The sequence below is a fragment of the Stenella coeruleoalba genome, assembly GCF_951394435.1.
Source record: "Stenella coeruleoalba genome assembly, chromosome: 6".
Taxonomy (NCBI): domain Eukaryota; kingdom Metazoa; phylum Chordata; class Mammalia; order Artiodactyla; family Delphinidae; genus Stenella; species Stenella coeruleoalba.
This window is the reverse complement of record NC_137151.1, coordinates 49,044,527-49,064,756: the sequence shown is the minus strand read 5'-3', so window position 1 is coordinate 49,064,756 and position 20,230 is coordinate 49,044,527. Positions and strand designations below refer to the sequence as shown.

The 20,230-nt window shown below is 39.8% G+C and overlaps 1 long non-coding RNA gene across 1 annotated transcript in view; it reads left to right on the top strand.

Annotated features, from left to right (window-relative positions):
• The window catches only part of LOC307187869, a 314,634-nt gene extending 294,613 nt beyond the window's left edge, over positions 1-20,021 (top strand). Inside the window, exon 3 of the long non-coding RNA XR_013828708.1 lies at positions 19,817-20,021. This is a non-coding gene — a long non-coding RNA (uncharacterized lncRNA). The remainder of the gene's footprint in view (positions 1-19,816) is intronic.
• The last annotated feature ends 209 nt before the right edge of the window (positions 20,022-20,230 follow it).

The window sequence follows — 20,230 nt, the reverse complement described above, 5'->3', positions numbered from 1 at the left end:
GCTGTGGAGGAAACACAGCAAGTGGGATGGAAATGTCACTTGAGCCCTGAAGCTCTGGTAAATATCAGGAAAGAAGACAATACCAATCACCCAGCCCACAGCTCACAAAGCCACTCTCTCTTCCAGCAGGCATTAAATATTAATGACCATTTTATAAGGAGGGGCAGGAATGGCTCTGGCAGGAGAGCTGCCCACCCATGTGGGTTGTGTTGGATTTTTGACAGCGGCACATTTCGTAACTTTTCCCTCCCGTTCCTGTTCCTTTTATCCCTCTGAGAATCTTCAGCCTGAAGGTAATGAAACACTTCCTTTATCACTCGGTGTCATTGAAATATTTATCTGATTTTTTTGAATAAAAGAGTACAGCACCAACAATAACTCTGTCCCTACGTATCCTCAGACTTCAAAAGGAAGCTTATTGAATAAATTAATACCAAGACATTTGGCAATCAACTTTACAAATAACAAAAAACACTGTGGTAAGTTGCAGCCTGTTTACAGCATGTAAACTCAAGCACGATGCTTAGCGCATGGGACCCAAACAGAAACAATTGGCCTTTGGAGTAATCATTTAGACATCCATTAAGTTTAAAAGGTTTTTTTCACACATCTGAGCATTTCTAAATACATTCTTGTCACCTTGCTGACTCAAAGTGGAGTCACTGAAGATAATGTGGATTCATTAAGGCAATTTTCTCAGGACCCATTTTGGTCCATCCTTTTGTCTCAGGTTTTATTACCTGGTGAATACAAAGCAAATAAAAGCCTAAATGTAGGTGGCTCCTAATTTCCATCTGCCTGGCTGCAAAGAGGTTAGTCTTTTGCAGAAAAACCCTCACCAAGCACTTCCTGGAGGAAACACAGGTGACAGCACGAGTCCAAAAAGTGAGCCCTTGCCCTCACTGATTGCCATGGGAAGTCACCTAGAGACTTTGCCATCAAGTCCCAACAGGGACACAGGCTCTGAGCTAAAACTGTGTCCTGGTTGCCATAACTGTTGTTCTGATGCCACTGAACTGGACAGTCAATGCCCAGTCTCAGAAGTCCAGGGAGATGAGGAGAACACTTGTTCTGTGTTCGCCTCACTGAGGAGTGAGGGCAGGGAAATGTTATCCCAGGGTTGGTCGAGCTCCTAATCATTTCGGGGTTTAGTAAGACAGTTCTCTCAATGCACATACAGCCCCGCCTTCCACGGTGCACACGTACCCAGGATGGCTGAGGTGGAACGAGCCCCCGTCCAAGCTGTGCTAGAAGCATCTGTTATCGTCCACTATGTTGTTACGGTTTAGTTCACTCTGCAATTTCATCTTTCTTTCTCGAGAGTCCCTTTCAGGGGTCTCCACTGCTTCTCCTTTAATCTCTCTTTTGTCACGGTCTCCTTAGACTGCTATACAGGCCTCAACATCATTTGTGCTCAGTTCTAAGTGTTTATTCTAGAAAGCTTTCTAGCACCTATTGTGATTTTGTGGCTGTCAGACACTGCAGAGAGGAGCATGGCTGTAGTCTGTTGGCCAGGAGAGTTCCTTCTAAGACCAATTCTACAATGATTGCTTCTTACATTACTAAAAGTACAGAAAAAGAATGATAATTTTTGTCTTCCACAGATTTTATGTATCGTAAAGGATATATATTTTTTATTAAGTTTTATTTTGTATTATTATTATTACTTTTTTTTTTTTTTTTTTTTTTGCGGTATGCGGTCTCCTCACTGTTGTGGCCTCTCCCATTGCGGAGCACAGGTTCCGGACATGCAGGCTCAACGGCCATGGCTCACAGGCCCAGCCACTCTGCGGCATGTGGGATCTTCCCAGACCGGGGCACGAACCCGTGTCCCTTGCATCAGCAGGCGGACTCTCAACCACTGTGCAACCAGGGAAGCCCTATGTTGTATTATTTTTAATAAACTTTATTTTTATAGCAGTTTTAGATTCACAGCAAAATTGAGGGGAAGGTACAGAGATTTCCTGTCTACACCCACACATGCATAGCATCCCCTGTTATTGACTTATCCCACCAGAGCGGTACATTTGTTACAATTGATGAATCTACACGGATACATGATAATCACACAAATTCCATAGTTTATATCAGGGCTCACTCTTGGTGGTGTACATTTGATGGGTTTGGACAAATATATAATGACATGTATCCACTATTATCATACAGAATATTTTTACTGCCCTAAACATCCTCTGTGCTCTGCCTATTCATCCCTCCCTCCTTCCTAGTCCCTGGCAACCACTGATCTTTGGCTTGTCTCCATAGTTTTCCTTTTCCAGACTGTCATATCATTAGAATCATTCATCGTAGCCTTTTCAGTCTGGCTTCTCTCACTGAGAAGTATGCATTTAAAGTTCCTCCATGCCTTTTCATGGTTTCATAGCTTATTTCTTTTTAGCACTGAATAATATTCCATTGTCTGGATACATCACAGTTTATCCGTTCATGTCTCATAAAGGATATTTACATTTATAAATTAATAAATTTGAATGGAGTCACAGAAAGTTACATAGATTTTACAAGGCAGTGTTCTCTACATCCATGTTTCTCTATCCCTACTGTATTTTCCCAAATAATATCTCTATTTCTGTTGTTTACCTTCCTTGGTGGTGGTTGCATGAGGTTTTTATGTAACCAAAATTGTATTGGTATGGATAGAATTAGGTTCAATCTGTTTTCAAGTTTTCTTAACTTTCTTTTTCCAAGGCTATTGCTACCCATGTTACTCTGAGAATGAACTTAAAGTAGACAGTGGCACATGCCTGTCTCAGTGGGCACTTAGGCGTTCCTTTCTCTCCTGTCTGCTTTAGACTCAAGGGAAGGGAGGGAGATGGGGAAGAAAAGAAGGAAGGATGGGGAAGTCATCAATTGATTCTGGCCCATTTGATATTGGCAGAGAAATGAGTGTTTTCTGAGTAGCAGGAGATATGTGAGGATATTTAGGCTGGTGAGACAGACAGCAGAACCACTCTTTGAGGAATTCTGGTATGGAGAATGGTTTGAATCACTGTTCTGCCTTGGACTGCTTACGTGAAGTGTTTCTCATTCAACTGATCATGTTTGTGACCTGAGACAGTGATAACAGAAGCTGGGATGATGAGTTCCAGCTGTCAGACCCTTTACCCAGGTGAGTTTTCTAGACTCAGTCTGCTTCATGGGGATGTCTCACCAACCTTCTATGCCGTTTGGCATTCTGATTTGAGGTATAAACCTTGCTTAGTATTAAAGGTATTTTTTCCTCTGAACAAAACTTTCACTTTAAGCTCTAACATTTTTAGCTGATTTATTTATTTAGTTTTTGCTTATTCTCTTTTTTTTGTTGTTGTTGGGTGTTGCGTGGCTTGAGGGATCTTAGTTCCCCGACCAGGGATTGAACTCAGGACCACGGCAATGAAAGCACCGAGTCCTAACCACTGGACCACCAGGGAACTCCTTTTTTTGCTTATTCTAAATGGAATTTTTGGGGTGTTGGGAGATTTATATTTTCATTATATAGTATTTTGATTAATGAACATACCTTTGATCTTTATAATCATCAGACAGTAATGCATACTTACGTTTAATATTTCCATAACATTCCTGAATCATGTGAAATCATTAGAAAGCACCAAAGGTGGTTGAAGGGGGAGAGGTCTCTCAGGAATGAGCCTTGTCCCCAAAACAATTCTGTCCCACGTTCCATGCATTTACCTTGCCTCTTTGCCTACAACTCAAATAGGATTTGAGATTTCATCCATTCATCTTGCTGCTTTGCTGTTTAACCATTATATGCACAATTATATGGGGATTATATTAACACTTTCTCAAGTAAAATCTCATGCATGAAAGAATGGGAGGTAAGGGTCTTGATTAGCTAGTGATCTCTTATGAAATGCCAGAATTCACCTCAGATGAACATTTTTTTTACTATGCCCGTCTTTGTGATAGTCTTACTCTACCCCAAAGGCTAGAATCAACCCCTCTCTATGTTTTGTTTTTTTCTTAATTACTTTTTTGCAAACCTAGATACTAGTAGCCACAGTTTCATAACCAAAGTTTATTGTCACATCTGTCCACTAGGGGTCCCATTTAATAATCAATTAAATGATCTATGGTACATGGAGCCCTGGTTTCGCAATATTGTCCTTCTTTTTAGGTATATGTAAAAGTGTATATCAATCACTTTTGAGTAAACAGTGAACTTAGAGCATTGGACCCCAAAAAGAGATCCCCAGCTCTAGTCCTTTAAGTTAATAGGGATTTTTTTTTAGGATTGCTCTGAAGTTTTCCTGAAGGTCTTAAAAACGTTTGCTAATTTAAACTAATCCCTAACTTGCCATATGGAATTTAGCTTCCTCAGTTTAGGTTTCTCATCAACAAAGCTGACTGAAAATATATAAACAGCCAGAATGCAGAATAAATTTATCATTGTATCCCTCTCTACTGCCACCATCCTATCTTGGCAACAAAATTAAGGGAAAGAGAGTATTGATATTTCCGTAATGACAAAGTAAATAATTTCACAACTTTGGTTTACCAGTATTGGGGATATAAAATTCATTCAGTCATTAATCAAAGATGTGTTGTGCACTTCTTATGTGAACAGATGGCCTTAAACTCAGATTTAGACTTTAACCAACATGTTTATTCCCTGAGGTCACTGTTGTGTTTGCCCCATAAGTTCCTCTCCTGGAGCATAACCCCATGGGTGCCCAACTACACCCCTGCCCAAGTACACTTCTCTGTAGAATGTTGCTAGAATGGGGACTGTGTGCACCCATGGATTCTCTGCCTGTCATTTCTAGGTGGCACCAAGTGACATTTCCTAGTAAACATTTTGTAGGACAATGGCTATCAAATAGAGAAACCTGAAATCAAACTCAGGTCCGTGTGTGGCACCAAAGCTCCTAACAGCTGTGTTATAACCCATAACTTCTACAACTCTTGTGGATTCAGTGAGATATAATATGAAATACTTTAGTGCCTGACAGAAATTTTCCTTAGTTTAAAAATTATTAATTATTATTCTAGCTTCATAGTATAACTACAAAATCAATATTGCTAGATATTGTTTTAATACAAATTAAACAATAGAATTTTATGAAAAGTGCCAGCTTTTCTGTGCCCTGGTTTTGGTATTGCCAAGATTGCTAAAGGAAGAAAGAGCAGGTTTTCATGAAGTTAATTATCTGGGGAACCTGTGCAGGACTATTGTGAAAGGAATAAATAAACTTTCACATTCATTTGCGCTCACTTTGATGGGCTTGTTGTCTTAATAGGCTTCCTCTGGAAAAAGGATGACGATGGGCTTTGTTTGGCACGTGATGGGGAGAAAAGTGGTCTCCGTCCAATGAAGTCTCGGGATACCTGGACTTTGACCAAATTGGAATTGCCAGGGGGACTCCTGCCTGGAGGCAGGAAGAGGGCACATGGCTCTTGTTCGGTACAGTTGCTTGGCCAACTGTGGGTGTGGGAGGCGGAGCTAACCTAGAAAGGAGAAAACAGGACAGGCGCCGCACCAAGTGGCTGCCAATCAGAGAGCAATTTTCGTGGGAGTTGCTGCTGCTGACTGAGCAGTGAGATATTTTAGCTACCTGGAAACTCAGCTTTTTAGAGTAGGAAGAGCAGAGGGATCTGTCCTGACCTTGTGCCTTCACTCACAAGGAGACTTAAAACTAAAAAAATTAATGAACAGAAACCTCAGTTGAATAGAGTAGGGAGACCAGAAGAGGGCCCTCTCATGCCCTGTGAAGATAGCAGAGCCCGACAGGAAGAAGACACTCCTTTTTCTTCCTGGTAAGAACTCAGCCAACAAAAGCCACAGACTCTTTGTTTACTGTAGCCCTCTCAACTTCCTTTTCCCCTTTACAAAAGAGTTTTCCTTGCCATTTTTGCTGGGAGCGTACATGTAGCTCACCATGGTTGCAGACCCTGAATTCCAATTCTTTGGTGATTCTGAATAAACCCATTTTTGCTGGAGAAGTAACTGGCAGTCTATTTGTTTTAGGTCAACAAAACAAATCAATCTAATGAAAGCTATGGGAAACTGCACAACATTATGAGTGCAGTTAATGCCACTGAATATGGCATTAAAATGGTTTGTGACAAATTTAATTTTATATCTTTAAAAAATATATTTAAAAAATTGCATTAAGTTAAACATTAAAAAACATTAACAATGCAAGAGACCAAAACCTTTGAATTGTACACTTTATTTTTTAACTTTTTATTTTATTTTATTTTTTAGAAATTTATTTAATTTATTTTTGGCTGTATTGGGTCTTCGTTGCTGTGCACGGGCTTTCTGTAGTTGCGGCGAGTGGGGGCTACTCTTTGTTGCAGTACGTGGGCTTCTTATTGCAGTGGCTTCTCTTGTTGTGGAGCACGGGCTCTAGGCGTGCGGACTCAGTAGTTGTGGTACATGGGCTCTAGAGCGCAGGCTCAGTAGTTGTGCCCACGGGCTTAGTTGCTCCATGGCATGTGGGATCTTCCCGGACCAGAGGTTGAACCCGTGTTACCTGCATTGGCAGACGGATTCCTAACCACTGTGCAACCAGGGAAGTCCCAAATTGTATACTTTAAATGGAGGAATTAGATGGTTTGTGAATTACATCTCAATAAAGCTGTTAAAAAAGTTACGGAGAGCATTTTGTTTCTACAATTATAGGTTAGTTTTCCTTTAGTTTTCTAAAGGGTGTGTCACATAGGCTGTCCAGTAAACACCAAGAACTGATGTAATAGTAGTCATATAAACCTCAAGATTGTAGGTAGCTATGCAAACACAGATGAATACTTCGTTTTTAGTATTTTTGACAATGTAATCAGTTGAAGGAGAAAAAAAATGATTGAAACACAGAGCATATGTGTTTATTATGAGATCCTCATTTTCTTGTTCCTTAATAACCAACTACTGTGCGTTACTCTGTACCCAGCCTAACAAAGCTGTGCTTGTAAAAAAAATCTCATCAATACAGAATCTGACAGGATCAGACAATAGACTTTTGCTAATTAATATTTAATGGGCCTGTGGATTTTTCTCAGCAGCTGGAGTGCTAAATAATAGTCAATTAGCAAATGTGTTAATTAGCTCTAATTACACAGCACACAAGCTTCTCCCAGCACTTTTCCTTTATAGATTTACACACGAATGTTCCACCACTCTTCTTGAACACACCAGGCAGCTAATTAATTGATAAGTAATAATTCATTCTTCTCTCTGAAACATGTATTTAAAATGAAATCCAGAAGGTGGAGTCAAGATGGTGGTGTGGGAAGACACAGAGTTGGCTTCTCCCCACAACTAGGGTGCCTGCCGGCCCCTGGTGGGGGACCCTGACGACCAAGGAGATGGGAGGAACCCCCAAGTGAACCGGTAGGACGTGGGGGGACTGAAGGGAGAGGAGAAGTGGAGGCCAGACAGGATTGGTGCCCTAAGCCTGGAGAGATCAGGAGAGGCAGGCGGGAAGGACTCTCTGGGAAGAGCGGGAGAGGAGCAGAGGGCAATTACCTTGTCCGGTAGGGCCAGGGAGCCTGCCCTCCAAGCCCCCCTCCCCCGCATTGGTCTGGGGGACATAGGAGGGAGGCTGGGGTGATCAAGAGAGGTAGGTGGGAGCGGCCCTTCCAGACCAGAGGAGCAGGAGAGGAGAGGAGGGCATTTGCTCCACCCATTCAAGCCCGGGAAGCCTGCTGGGCTCCCAGGTGAGGTCCTCTGCCCTCTGAGACCAGCGGAGGGGGGCACGCCTGGGCCCCTTCTGTTCCTTGAACCTAAGCCCCGCCCCCACAGCCCAAGGGCCTTTTCCAGCCCTGTGGGTCCTGAGCATTGGCCCCACCCACCTCCCAAACTTCGCAGTTGCTTACGCCCTACCCTCCACAGCCAAAGCCTTTTCCCCATTTTTTTCTTTTCTTTTGTTTTCTCTTTTCCCTCCTCCTCTTTTTTACTACTGTGGTACTGTTCTACCTTCCAGTTACTGACTCATCTATGTTTTTATTTTTATATTCTTCCTAATATATCTGTTAGTTTCCTAGTCTAATTTTACATCTTCCTTTGTTATTCTCTTTTTCTTGCTGCCCCACATGGCTTGTGGGATCTTGGTTCATGAGCCGGGGGTTGGGCCGAAGCTCCTGCCATGGGAGCTCCAAGTATGAACCACTGGACTAACAGAGAACCTCAGACCCCAGGGAATATTCATTGGAGTGAGGTCTCACGAAGTGCCTCATCTCAGCACCAAGACAGAGCTCTACCCAATAGCCTACAAACTCCAGTGTTGGAAGCCTCAGGCCAAACGACCAATAAACCAGGAACACAATCCCACTCATTTGAAAAAAAAAAAAGGGGGGGCAAAAAATATGTCACAGGGGGCTTCCCTGGTGGCACAGTGGTTGAGAATCTGCCTGCTAATGCAGAGGACACGGGTTAGAGCCCTGGTCTCAGAGGATCCCACATGCCACGGAGCAACTAGGCCCGTGAGCCACAACTACTGAGCCTGCACGTCTGGAGCCTGTGCTCCACGACAGTGAGAGGCCCGCGCACCGCGATGAAGAGTGGCCCCTGCTCGCCACAACTAGAGAAAGACCTCGCACAGAAATGAAGACCCAACACAGCCAAAAATAAATTAATTAATAAACTCCTACCCCCAACATCTTAAAAAAAAAAAATGTCAGAGATGAAGGAGCAAGGTAAAAACCTACAACACTAAATAAATGAAGAGGAAATAGGCAATCTACCTGAAAAAGAATTCAGAGTAATGAGAGTAAAGGTGATCCAGAATCTCAGAAATAGAATGGAAGCATGGATTGAGAAAATACAAGAAATGTTTAACAAAGATCTAGAAGAACTAAAGAACAAACAGAGATAAACAACACAATAACTGAAATGAAAAAATACACTAGAAAGAATAACAGAATAACTGAGGCAGAAGAACAAATAAGTGAGCTGGAAGACAAAATGGTGGAAATAACTGCCAAGGAGCAGAATAAAGAAAAAAGAATGAAAAGAATTGAAGACAATCTCACAGACATCTGGGACAACACTAAATGCACCAACATTCGAATTATAGGGGTCCCAGAAGGAGAAGAGAAAAAGAAAGGGTCTGAGGAAATATTTGAAGAGATTATAGTTGAAAACTTCCCTAACATGGGAAAGGAAATAGTCACTCAAGTCCAGGAAGCACAGAGAGTCCCATACAGGATAAACCCTAGGAAAAACACATCAAGACACATATTAATCAAACTAACAAAAATTAAATTCAAAGAAAAAATATTAAAAGCAGCAAGGGAAAAACGTAAAATAACATACAATGGAATCCCCATAAGGTTATCGGCTGATTTTTCAGCAGAAACTCTGCAGGCCAGAAGGAAGTGGCAGGATATACTTAAAGTGGTGAAAGAGAAAAACCTACAACCAAGATTACCCAGCAAGGATCTCATTCAAATTCGATGGAGAAGCCAAAAGCTTTTCAGACAAGCAAAACCTAAGAGAATTCAGCACCACCAAACCAGCTTTACAACAAATGCTAAACAAACTTCTCTAAATGGGAAACACAAGAGAAGAAAAAGACCCACAAAAACAACCACAAAGTAATTAAGAAAATGGTAATATGAATATACATATCGATAGTAACTTTGAATGTAAATGGATAAATGCCCCAACCAAAAGACACAGACTGGCTGAATGGATACAAAAACAAGACCCATATATATGCTGTCTACATGAGAACCACTTCAGACCTAGGGACACATACAGACTGAAAGTGAAGGGATGGAAAAAGATATTCCATGCAAATGGAAATCAAAAGAAAAGTGGAATAGCAATACTTGTATCAGATAAAATAGACTTTAAAATAGAGACTGTTACAAGAGATAAAGAGGGACACTACATAATGATTGAAGGGTCAATCAAAGAAGATACAACAATTATAAATATTTATGCACCCAACATAGGAGCACCTCAATACATAAGGCAAATGCTAACAACCATGAAATGAGAAATCGACAGTAAAACAATAATAGTAGGGGACTAACACCCTACTTACACCAATGGACAGATCATCCAAACAGAAATAAGGAAACACAAGCTTTAAATGACACAATAGACCAGATAGATTTAATTGATATTTATAGAACATTCCACCCAAAAGTGGCAGAATACATTTTCTTCTCAAGTGCACATGGAACATTCTCCAGGATAGATCACATCTTGGGTCACAAATCAAGTCTCAGAAAGTTTAAGAAAATTGAAATCATATCAAGCATCTTTTCTGACCACAATGCTATGAGATTGGAAATCAATTGCAGGAAAAAAAAACTAAAAAAATAAAAATACATGGAAATGGTATCAGATTGGACATCAATTACAGGAAAAAAACTATAAAAATACACAAATACCTGGAGGCTAAACAATGCACTACTAAATAACCAAGAGATCACTGAAGAAATCAAAGAAGAAATAAAAAAGTACATAGAAACAAATGACAATGAAAACATGATGACCCAAAACCTATGGGACACAGCAAAAGCAGTTCTAAGAGGGAGGTTTATAGCAGTTCAGTCTCACCTTAGAAAACAAGAAAAATCTCAAATAAACAATCTAACCCTACACTTAAAACAACTAGGGAAAGAAGAACAAAGAAAACCTAAAGTCAGTAGAAGGAAAGAAATCATAAAGATCAGAGCAGAAATAAATGAAATAGAAACAAAGAAAACAATAGCAAAGATCAATAAAACTAAAAGCTTGTTCTTTGAGAAGATAAAAAAAATTGATAAACCCTTAGCCAGACTCATCAAGAAAACAAAAGAGAGGATACAAATCAATAAAATTAGTAATGAAAAAGGAGAAATCACAACTTACATTGCAGAAATACAAAGGATTATAAGAGACTACTACAAACAACTATATGCAAATAAAATGGACAACCACAAAGAAATGAACAAATTCTTGGAAAGGTACAATTTTTCAAGACTGAACCAGGTAGAATTAGAAAACATAGACAGACTTATCACAAGTAATGAAATCGAAATCGTAATTAAAAATCTTCCAACAAACAAAAGCCCAGGACGAGATGGCGTCACAGGTGAATTCTATCAAACATTTAGAGAAGAGCTAACACCCATCCTTCTCAAACTCTTCCAAAAAAATTGCTGAGGGAGAAACACTCCCAAATTCATTCTCTGAAGCCACCATCCCCCAGATACCAAAACCAGAAAAAGATATCACAAAAAAAGAAAATTATAGACCAATATGACTAATGAACATAGATGCAGAAATCCTGAACAAAATACTAGCAAACAGAATCCAGCAGCACATTAAAAAGATCATACAGCATGATCAAGTGGGATTTATCCCAGGGATGCAAGGATTGTTCAATATATGCAAATCAATCAATGTGATACAGCACATTAACAAATTAAGGGATAAAAACCATATGATCATCTCAATAGATTCAGAAAATGCTTTTGACAAAATTCAACACCAATTTATGATAAAAACTCTCCAGAAAACGGGCATAGGGAACCTACCTCAACATAATAAAGGCCATATATGACAAACCCACAGCAAGCCTCATACACAATGGTGAAAATTGAAAGCATTTCCACTAAGATCAGGAAAAAGACAAGGATGTCTGCTTTCACCACTCTTATTCAACATAGTTTTGGAAGTCCTAGCCACAGCAATAGGAGAAGAAAAAGAAATAAAAGGAATAAAAATTGAAAAAGAAGAAGTAAAAATGTCCCTGTTTGCCGATGACATGATACTATACCTAGAAAATCCTAAAGATGCCACCAGAAAACTACTAGAACTAATCAATGAATTTGGTAAAGTTGCAGGATACAAAATTAATGCACAGAAATCTCTGGCATTTCTATACACCAACAACAAAAAATCAGAGAAATTAAGGAAACACTCCCATTTACCATTGCAACAAAAAGAATAAAATACCTAGGAATAAACCTGCCTAATGAGGCAAAAAAAACTATAGTTTTCTGAGGTCTCAGAAAACTATAAAACACTTATGAAAGAAATCAAAGATGACATAAGGTTACCTTGTGGTACTTCTGCAAGGCCAAGGCAGCCTGCACAAGCTGGGAGGCAGCACCTTCTGTCTGAGTCCTCGTGGGGACTGAGGCTGGTTCTCCAACATGGTGGTAGCTTGGTAGTGCACCGTTGCGCTGGCTTTCCCGCCTTCCCTGTTTCACTCTCCCTCAGCTCCAACTCCTGTTCCCTATAGGATCACTACCTGCACTCAAGGCTAGGTTTTGTGGGGGAACCTAGGCTGTAACAGATCCATCCCAGAAGTCAAATTGAACCAATGGCTGGAAACACAGGCAGGAGTGAGGAGCCAGGGAATGCAGACTTCCAGATTACAAGAAATGGCAGGGAGATAGAAACCAGCCTAGTAGTGCATGTTGTGCAGCCAGTACCCTGGGCCCGAAGGAACGAAGGAATGCAGACATCTAGGGTGGTCTTGTGCGGTCCTTTCAGTTTCTGAGTTAGGGAGCTCACAGCGGCTGCTTGAGTGAGAGCAAAGCCTGTGGCTGGAAAATTCCACAGAGACATTATTTAGTCTGTCCACCTGGCAGGGTCTTTCCATTGCCAAAGGAAAGGGAAATGCAGTGTTTACCTGTGTAGCTTCAACCTGAGTGGGGAAAAGGCTTGGGTCAAAAGAGAGGAAACTTAAAAATGAGAGAACACCTTTGCTTTTCTTCCTTGTTCTCTATGCACAAGTATAAATACTACCCAAGTGACACTGCAAGCAGGACGTGACTGCTGTTTCAGTCCTGAATTAGTTTTCTATTGCTGCCGTAACAAATTACCACAAATTTAGTGGCTTAAAACAACACAAAATTTATTATCTTACAGCTCTGTAGGTCAGAAGTCTAACATGGGTCTCACTAAACTAAAATCAGGGTTTCAGCAGAGCTACACTCCTTTCTGGAAGCTCTATGGGAGAATTTGTTTTCTTGACTTTTCCAGCTTCTAGCAGCTTCCTGCTTTCCTTAGTTTGTGTTCTCTTTCCTTCCTCCTCAGTTTCAGCAATGGCAGGCTGAGTCCTTCTCATATCACACCACTCAGACCTCCTCTGCCTCCCTCTTCCATTTTTAAGGACCCTTGTAATTACATTGGGCCCACCCGGATAACTGAAGATAATTTCCCTATTTTAAGGTCAGCTGATTAACAACCTTATTTCCATCAACAGCCTAAATTCCCATTTGCCATGTGACATAACACATTCACAGGTTCTGGGGAGTAGGATGTGGACATCCTTGGAGCAGTCATTATTCTGTCTACCACAAGTCCTTTCTGAAATCTAAATCTAAATCTAAATCAAAATTTCCCCTACCTAGAAAGTCCTCAACCTGGCATTAAGAGGGTCTGACTTCTCCTTCAAGGTTCAACTCAAATATCTTCCATTGAAATCTTATCTTGAACACAGACAGGTAGAAATAATTATACTGCCCCTAAAATATTGTATATATCCCTTTAATAGAGCACTTAAATAAATACACAGGTACTTTATATACTGTAACTGTTCTCTGCTCTCTTAATATATTGCAGCCTAAGGGAAGAGAATTGCTATAATTATGTTTATATCTCTAGTTCGCAGGTGAAGAAGCATAGGATGATCAATTTCACAACTATTTTTTGAACTACATGATAATGGAAATTCAAGGAAAGACCATGTAATGAATCTATTATATTAACACTAGTTAAATGGAGCACAGGCTACTGGATGATGTGCAGTAGTTCAACAGCAGACCACAGAGAAATTGAAATAGAGACATTTATTACTCACAGGTCCTGGAGGAAGTACCCAGCACACTGTGTGGGGTCACATGCAGAGTTCAAGGCAGAGTGCAGAGACAGAGAGACATAGGACCTGGGGCACATGCCTCTATAAGGTTCCATGAGTGGAGTGCTTTGGGGTTCCTGTGCTAAGGCTGGATTGATCAATTCAAACCAAGAGTTGAGTTTTGGTGAACTCCACGAGTGTCTTATCTAAGGGGTAAATAAGGGGAAGTTGCTGGGAGGTGGAGGAAACTGTGATCACAAGGGCTTTTGGGAAAGTCATATCAGGGACTTACATTTGCTTGTAACTCTCTGGGCTGTTATCTAGAGCATGTGCTTACATGAGGGGTAGTGTCAATTTAAGGACCTCGGAGGCCACTTGGCCAAATAATATGGATGCCAAGGCAGCAGTACTATGGAGTAGCTTAGCTAAACTCCTGACACACCCTCATCTCCAGACCTAAAGCTTCTTTATGGGAAGGACTGTTTTTCCCATCTTCCTATCTATTTAAACACCGAGCATAATGCCTCCTGAATAGGTTAGCCAGAGCGCTTTTGCCAGTAGCTCCTGGTGGAATGCAAGGAAATATTTTTGATCTTTTAAGCTTCATGTTTCTCACCTGTAAAATGAAGATGTGGTTTCTCTAGATGTCTTTTAGTGTTCCTGCCACTCTAACATTCAGTGACTTAATTAAATATTGAGCCTAATAGAAGTGAACTATATTTCAATGCAATCAAGAAATATTGAATTTATGTCTTACATTGACATTTGAAAGTTTCCTACAAACAACTCCTGGAACTAAAGTTATGCTCATTTAATTGAGGAATCATAGAATTGCAGAAGGGCTGTATATTTCTCATGTGAACAATTAGTTATTGGCAGCCAGACTTCCTACCCTCAGCATAAACTGTTCCTCTGAATCAGCCTGGGCGAGTGAGCAGCCGATGCAAAGTAAAGGAATGCTCAGTGTCGGTGAGACTCTTCACTGAAAGCTCCTCAGCTGGGGAAGTCTAGAGGATGGGAAATGTGTGGATTGGCAGAGAAGAGGGTAGAGATAGTCCATGTACTTATAGCAGTAGTTTCCCCTTCTTTCTTGCTTCGCCTGCAGAAAAGGGAACTGGGATGGTGATATCTCTGCTGGTGAGACGTTTTAGTGACCAGACTAAGAGAACTTCAAGTATATAGACTAGTTGATGATACCTTTTCTATTTCTCTTCTTGAGATGGGGAAGAGAAACAGAGATAAAGCGAATCTAAAATTTCAAAAGAAAACTGTATGTGAGGGCAAATTACTCTATTTTTTAATAAGATGACTATCACTGAGATTATGGATCCCATCATAGAAAAGTTATGACCCTGTTAGACACAGGATTTCATTGCTGTTTGTGTCCCTGTCACACATAGACAAGCATCACAGTGTAACCAGAGTTACTTGAATTCATCTTCACTGTATTTGAGACAGCAGGGATAGGGGAGAGGGCAAGCCTTGAAAGATTTCAGTAATCAGGCTCAATTAAAACTAGCAGTCTCTATATATGTGATTATTTTAAGTTGCTGATCTCTTAATTTCAAATGCATATTTTAAAACCCTGCATTTGTACTCTCCTCCCCTCACAATTACTGTTTTCAGTATCATATTTTACAGCTAATTGTTTTGTGTATCCCTTGACTGCTTATTGTGGATAAAGATGATTTTACTACTTTTGTCTTTTCATGTCTCTACTAGCTTTGTGTGTGGATGCTTTCCTACATTTACTATATGTTTGCCTTTGCCAGTGAGCTTTTTCATTTTGTAATTTTCTTGTTTATAGTTGGGGCCTTTTCTTTTTCACCTAGAGAAGTTCCTTTAATGTTTGTTGTAAAGCTGGATTGGTGATGCAGAACTCTTTTAGCTTTTGCTTATCTATAAAGCTTTTGATTTCTCCATCAAATCTGAATGAGGGCCTTGCTGGGTAGAGTATTCTTAGTTGTAAGTTTTCCCCTTTCATCACTTTAAATATCAATATATTGTACCACTCCCTTCTGGCCTGCAGAACTTTTGCTGAAAAATCAGCTGATAGGCTTATGGGAATTCCCTTGTATGTTATTTGTTGCTTTTCCCTTGCTGCTTTCAAAATTCTCTCTTTATCTTTAATTTTTGTCATTTTAATTACAATGTGTCAGTGTGTTCCTCTTTGGATTAGTCCTGTATGGGATTCTCTGCACTTCCTGGAATTGGGTGACTGTTTCCTTTCCCAGGTTAGAGAAGCTTTCAGCTATTATGTCTTCAAATATGTTCTCAGGCCCTTTCCCTCTCTCTTCTCCTTCTGGGACCCCTATAAAGTGAACGTTAGTAAGTTTGATGTTGTCCCAGAGGTCTCTTAAACTGTCCTCATTTCTTTTCATTCTTTTTTCTTTTTTATGTTCAGTGGCAGCGATTTCCACTACCCTGTCTTCCAGCTCACTGATTCATTCATTCCTCTGTGTCATTTAGTCTACTATTGATTCCTTCTAGTGTATTTTTCATTGCAGTTATTGTTTTCTTCATCTCTGTTTGGCTGTTCTTTATATTTTCTAACTCTTTGTTAAAAACTTCTAACTTCTCACTCTGCATCCATTCTCCTCCTGCATTCTTTGATTATCTTTATGATCATTACTCTAAACTCTTTCTCCGGTAGACTGCCTATCTCCACTTCACTTAGTTCTTCTGGGATTTTATCTTGTTCCTTTGTCTGGAACATGTTCCTCTGCCACCTCATTTTGTCTAAGTTGCTATTTGTATTTTTATGTATGTAGTAGATTAGTTACATTTCTTGACCTTGGAGAAGTGGCCTTCTGTAGGAGATGTCCTGTGCATCCCAGTAGTGTACTCCCCTCTCATCACCCAAGCTCTATGCTCTAGGGGCTCCCCCTAAGAGGGCTGCATGGGTCCTTCTGTTGTGGCAGGTTGACTATGTGGGTAGGCTTGGTTGGCCCTTGGCCTGGTTGGTTGCCAAGCCCTGCCTTGTGCAGATGCTGCTGGTTGCTGGTTAGTGGGGCCTGGTCACTAGAGAAACTGGGAGTCTCTGACAGTGGAACAGTGCAGTGAACAGATTGGAAAGTGTTCCTTCTTTAATGTTGTACATTCTTTTTGATCACATCCTTCAGGGTATAATCTTGGACTAAAATAAGTGGGGTAAGTAGCTGCTATAAATGTGTTTTATGGATTACCAAAATGTCCACTTTATGTTCTCAGTGTAAAAATGTTTACCCTTTAGGCTATGTCATTAAAACTCCTTGTAAGCAGAAATTAAAAAAGAAAAGAGAAAAGAAAAGAAAAAAAAACTTCTTAAGAAAAACATATTCTTAAGGAAGAATTTATATAAAATAAATTAGTTTAATAGGTTTCTTTTTATTTAATAAGCGATATATATTATTTATTATGTGTTGTGCACTGTTCTAAGTGCTTTATAATATTACTTACTTAGCTTTATTATGTATTGTAACTGTAAGAGAATAATTTACAGAGTTAGGAAAAAATTCATTGTGATTATTAGGAAATAAAGGGTAAGTAATGGTATCTGCCAGAGAAATAAAAGGTCTAGTGGGTCACTGAAATGGGAGGAACTAAAGTTGAAGGACGAAGAGAGAATCAGGGTGAAGGAAAAATACCTAATACACATTTCCATTTGCTTCACCGTGTGGTCAAGAGGTCAACCTCTGGTTCTCTCCAGGTTGTAACCCACAGGTTGAAATAGAGAAGAAACCATACAAACTGTTTTGGAATAGGGAAGGAAGCCCAAAATGCATCTCAGCAAACCCCCAAGGTGTCTTTTAGGCATTACCAAAAGAGACCCCTGGGTACCGTGTTCTAACTTAGCACTAGCAAAACATCCACATCCAGAGTGAGTCGTAAAACAGCAGAATGTCTAATGCATTCACCAAAGTCATTACTAAAAATAATTAAATGGATTGTTGGTCTCAGGGATTTCAAAAGAGAAAGAGATCCTTGCCCGAGCCATCCATACATTTCCTAGAGGAAGGACAAAAAAATCTATGAATAAAATTAGGGCTGTGCTACAATAGGTGATCAAGCAATTAGCATACATGAAAAGAGCACAATTATGAGCCACAGCGAGGCGACATCACAATTCATTTTCCATGATTGATTTCTTAGATTGCATATTTCAGTAATATCGATATGTGCTTTCATATCTCTAAAATATGAGACGTGTAAAACCCCCTTCTGAATTAAATTATTGAGGAAATCATCATTTTGTTCAAGAGCAGAGTGACTACTGTGGTGACAGTTTTTTGTTGTATTATGGGGAAACAAAATTATTTTTAACAGTTCGTTTGGTAGTTTATAGGTTTCAGGGTGATGAGAGAGGTTTAAGTATAAATCAATAAAAACAGAATTATCTTCTGACAGTTCAGCAGGATATTGGGGAGAGATATATGTGAAGTTTGGAATCCTAGGTCCTGGTCCTAGCATTCCTCTTGTGTGACCTGGGTAAATTGTTTAGTTTTACCAGACCTTAGTTTTCACAGCTATAAAATGAGATTGTTAGATCAGATAAGAAAAGTGATAGTAATGAATATCTTTTAAGTACTCAGTATTTGTCAAAAATATTCTAGGTATTTCATACATACTGACTCCTTATGGCCTTAGAACAGCCCTGCGAGACAGGTACAGTTGTCAGCCCCACGTTACAACTGAGAAATCGAGGTACAGTGAGGTCACTGGCTGATGTCCAACAGTGACAGGGCCAGCATCTGGAAGGCAGTCTCATTACTGAGCCTGAGTAATGGCCACTATGAAGTACTGACTAGCAAGCTGTTGGAGCCCAGAGCAGGTGGCCCCAAAATATGCCTCAATGGCATATTGATTATTTTGAATTAAAGTTCCTTAAGAAAAAGCCAGTGCAAGAGGGTGTTGACCCTCCTCTCTATCTCTCTGAAAGTAGGAAAAAAAAAAAATCTCCCATGTGAAAGGTGCCCTCCCTGTACCAGGAGGTAGAAAGACATCCTTATCACCAGAGACAGGGAATTCAGGGCCTGGGAAGCCTGTAAAAACAAACCTTGTTATTTCTTTACTAATTTGCTACCCAAGCCCAAACTTCGCTTAAATTCCTTACTAGTTAAGCACCCAAACCTGTTTCTAACGTTTCTTTGTCTAAAAAGTGTGAAAGCTGCTTGTTTTGGCCAGTTCTGAGGTCCCATTTCTATGAGACATTTCTGCTCAGGGATTAAACTTGTTTCTTTTCTTCAGTTAATCTGTCTTGTGACAATTTTATTATAAATTCAGGCACAGATCTCGTGAGGTTTAGAGGGAGAAATTTCCCCCTCACTGACAAACCAAAGTATTTTTCATGTCCTATATAGCTTTGCAATTCTGATTCTATAGTTCTCTTTCAAAGATACACTTTCTAGAAGAATGTGTTTTTAAATTCTTTATGAAGTAAGTGATTTTTTCTGAATGAGAGTAAGCAGAGTAATTTAGTTAGAATGCCAGATTTTTTTTTTTTCCTCTGCCAAAATTGATGCAGATTGACACTTCCAGGCCGCTGATGTTGACTCTGTGTGTGTATGTAGTAGGTGGTGGTATTTGGGGAGATAGGCTATTGCTTTATGATTGGCAAAACTCTAAACCAGTAATTTCAGAAAAAGTTTGGAATACAGCAAAGAGCATATAGAAACTCTGGAGTCCACGCTAGCTATTCTGTAAATAATTCGCAGGGCCTATTTGGAATGCACCCTTTCCACTGACATTTTCATAAACACCAATCACTCTGAATCTGCTGTAGCAATAATGCAATATTCACTAGAAGATTTTTGTTTAAACTTTTTCCTGGTAAATATGTCTCAGAGTTTCTCAAACTTTAGCTTGTATAAATATCGTGCAGGTATATTCACCTTAGAGAGGAAGTGTTAACTCTAGTCAGTTTCTTTTTGAAATAACCATTTCCATTATAGCAATAATAGTAATATTTAGAATTTATCTTGTTTTTATTATGCATCAGACATTTAACTTTGGTCATTTAATCCTCAAAGTAACCCTATACAATAGGTACTATTATTGTGTCCATTGTACAGAGGAGGAAACCGAAGATTGTGGGAGATTGTGGAAGATAATTAAGAGTAATTCTTACTCAAGGTCACACACAGCAAGTAAGTTCTGGAGTCACAGCTGGCAGGTATCTACTTTATCTTATGTGCGTCTCTCCCCTCCATTTTCCTCCTCTCCTCTCCTTTCCTTCCTTCCTTTACACACTCTCTCTCTCTCTCTCTCATAGGAGATGATAAGGTTTTCCTCAACCTTATTAGGGTCCCTTGCTGGGTCTGAAGGTTAAACTGACAAAGGCAGATTATAACAGGATAAAAGCATACAAATTTATTTAATATGCGTTTTACATGACACGAAGTCTTCATAAGGAAATGAAGACCCACAGAAACTGTTAGACTTGAGTATTTTATGCTGGATTTGATGAAGAGAGGACAGTCGTGAAG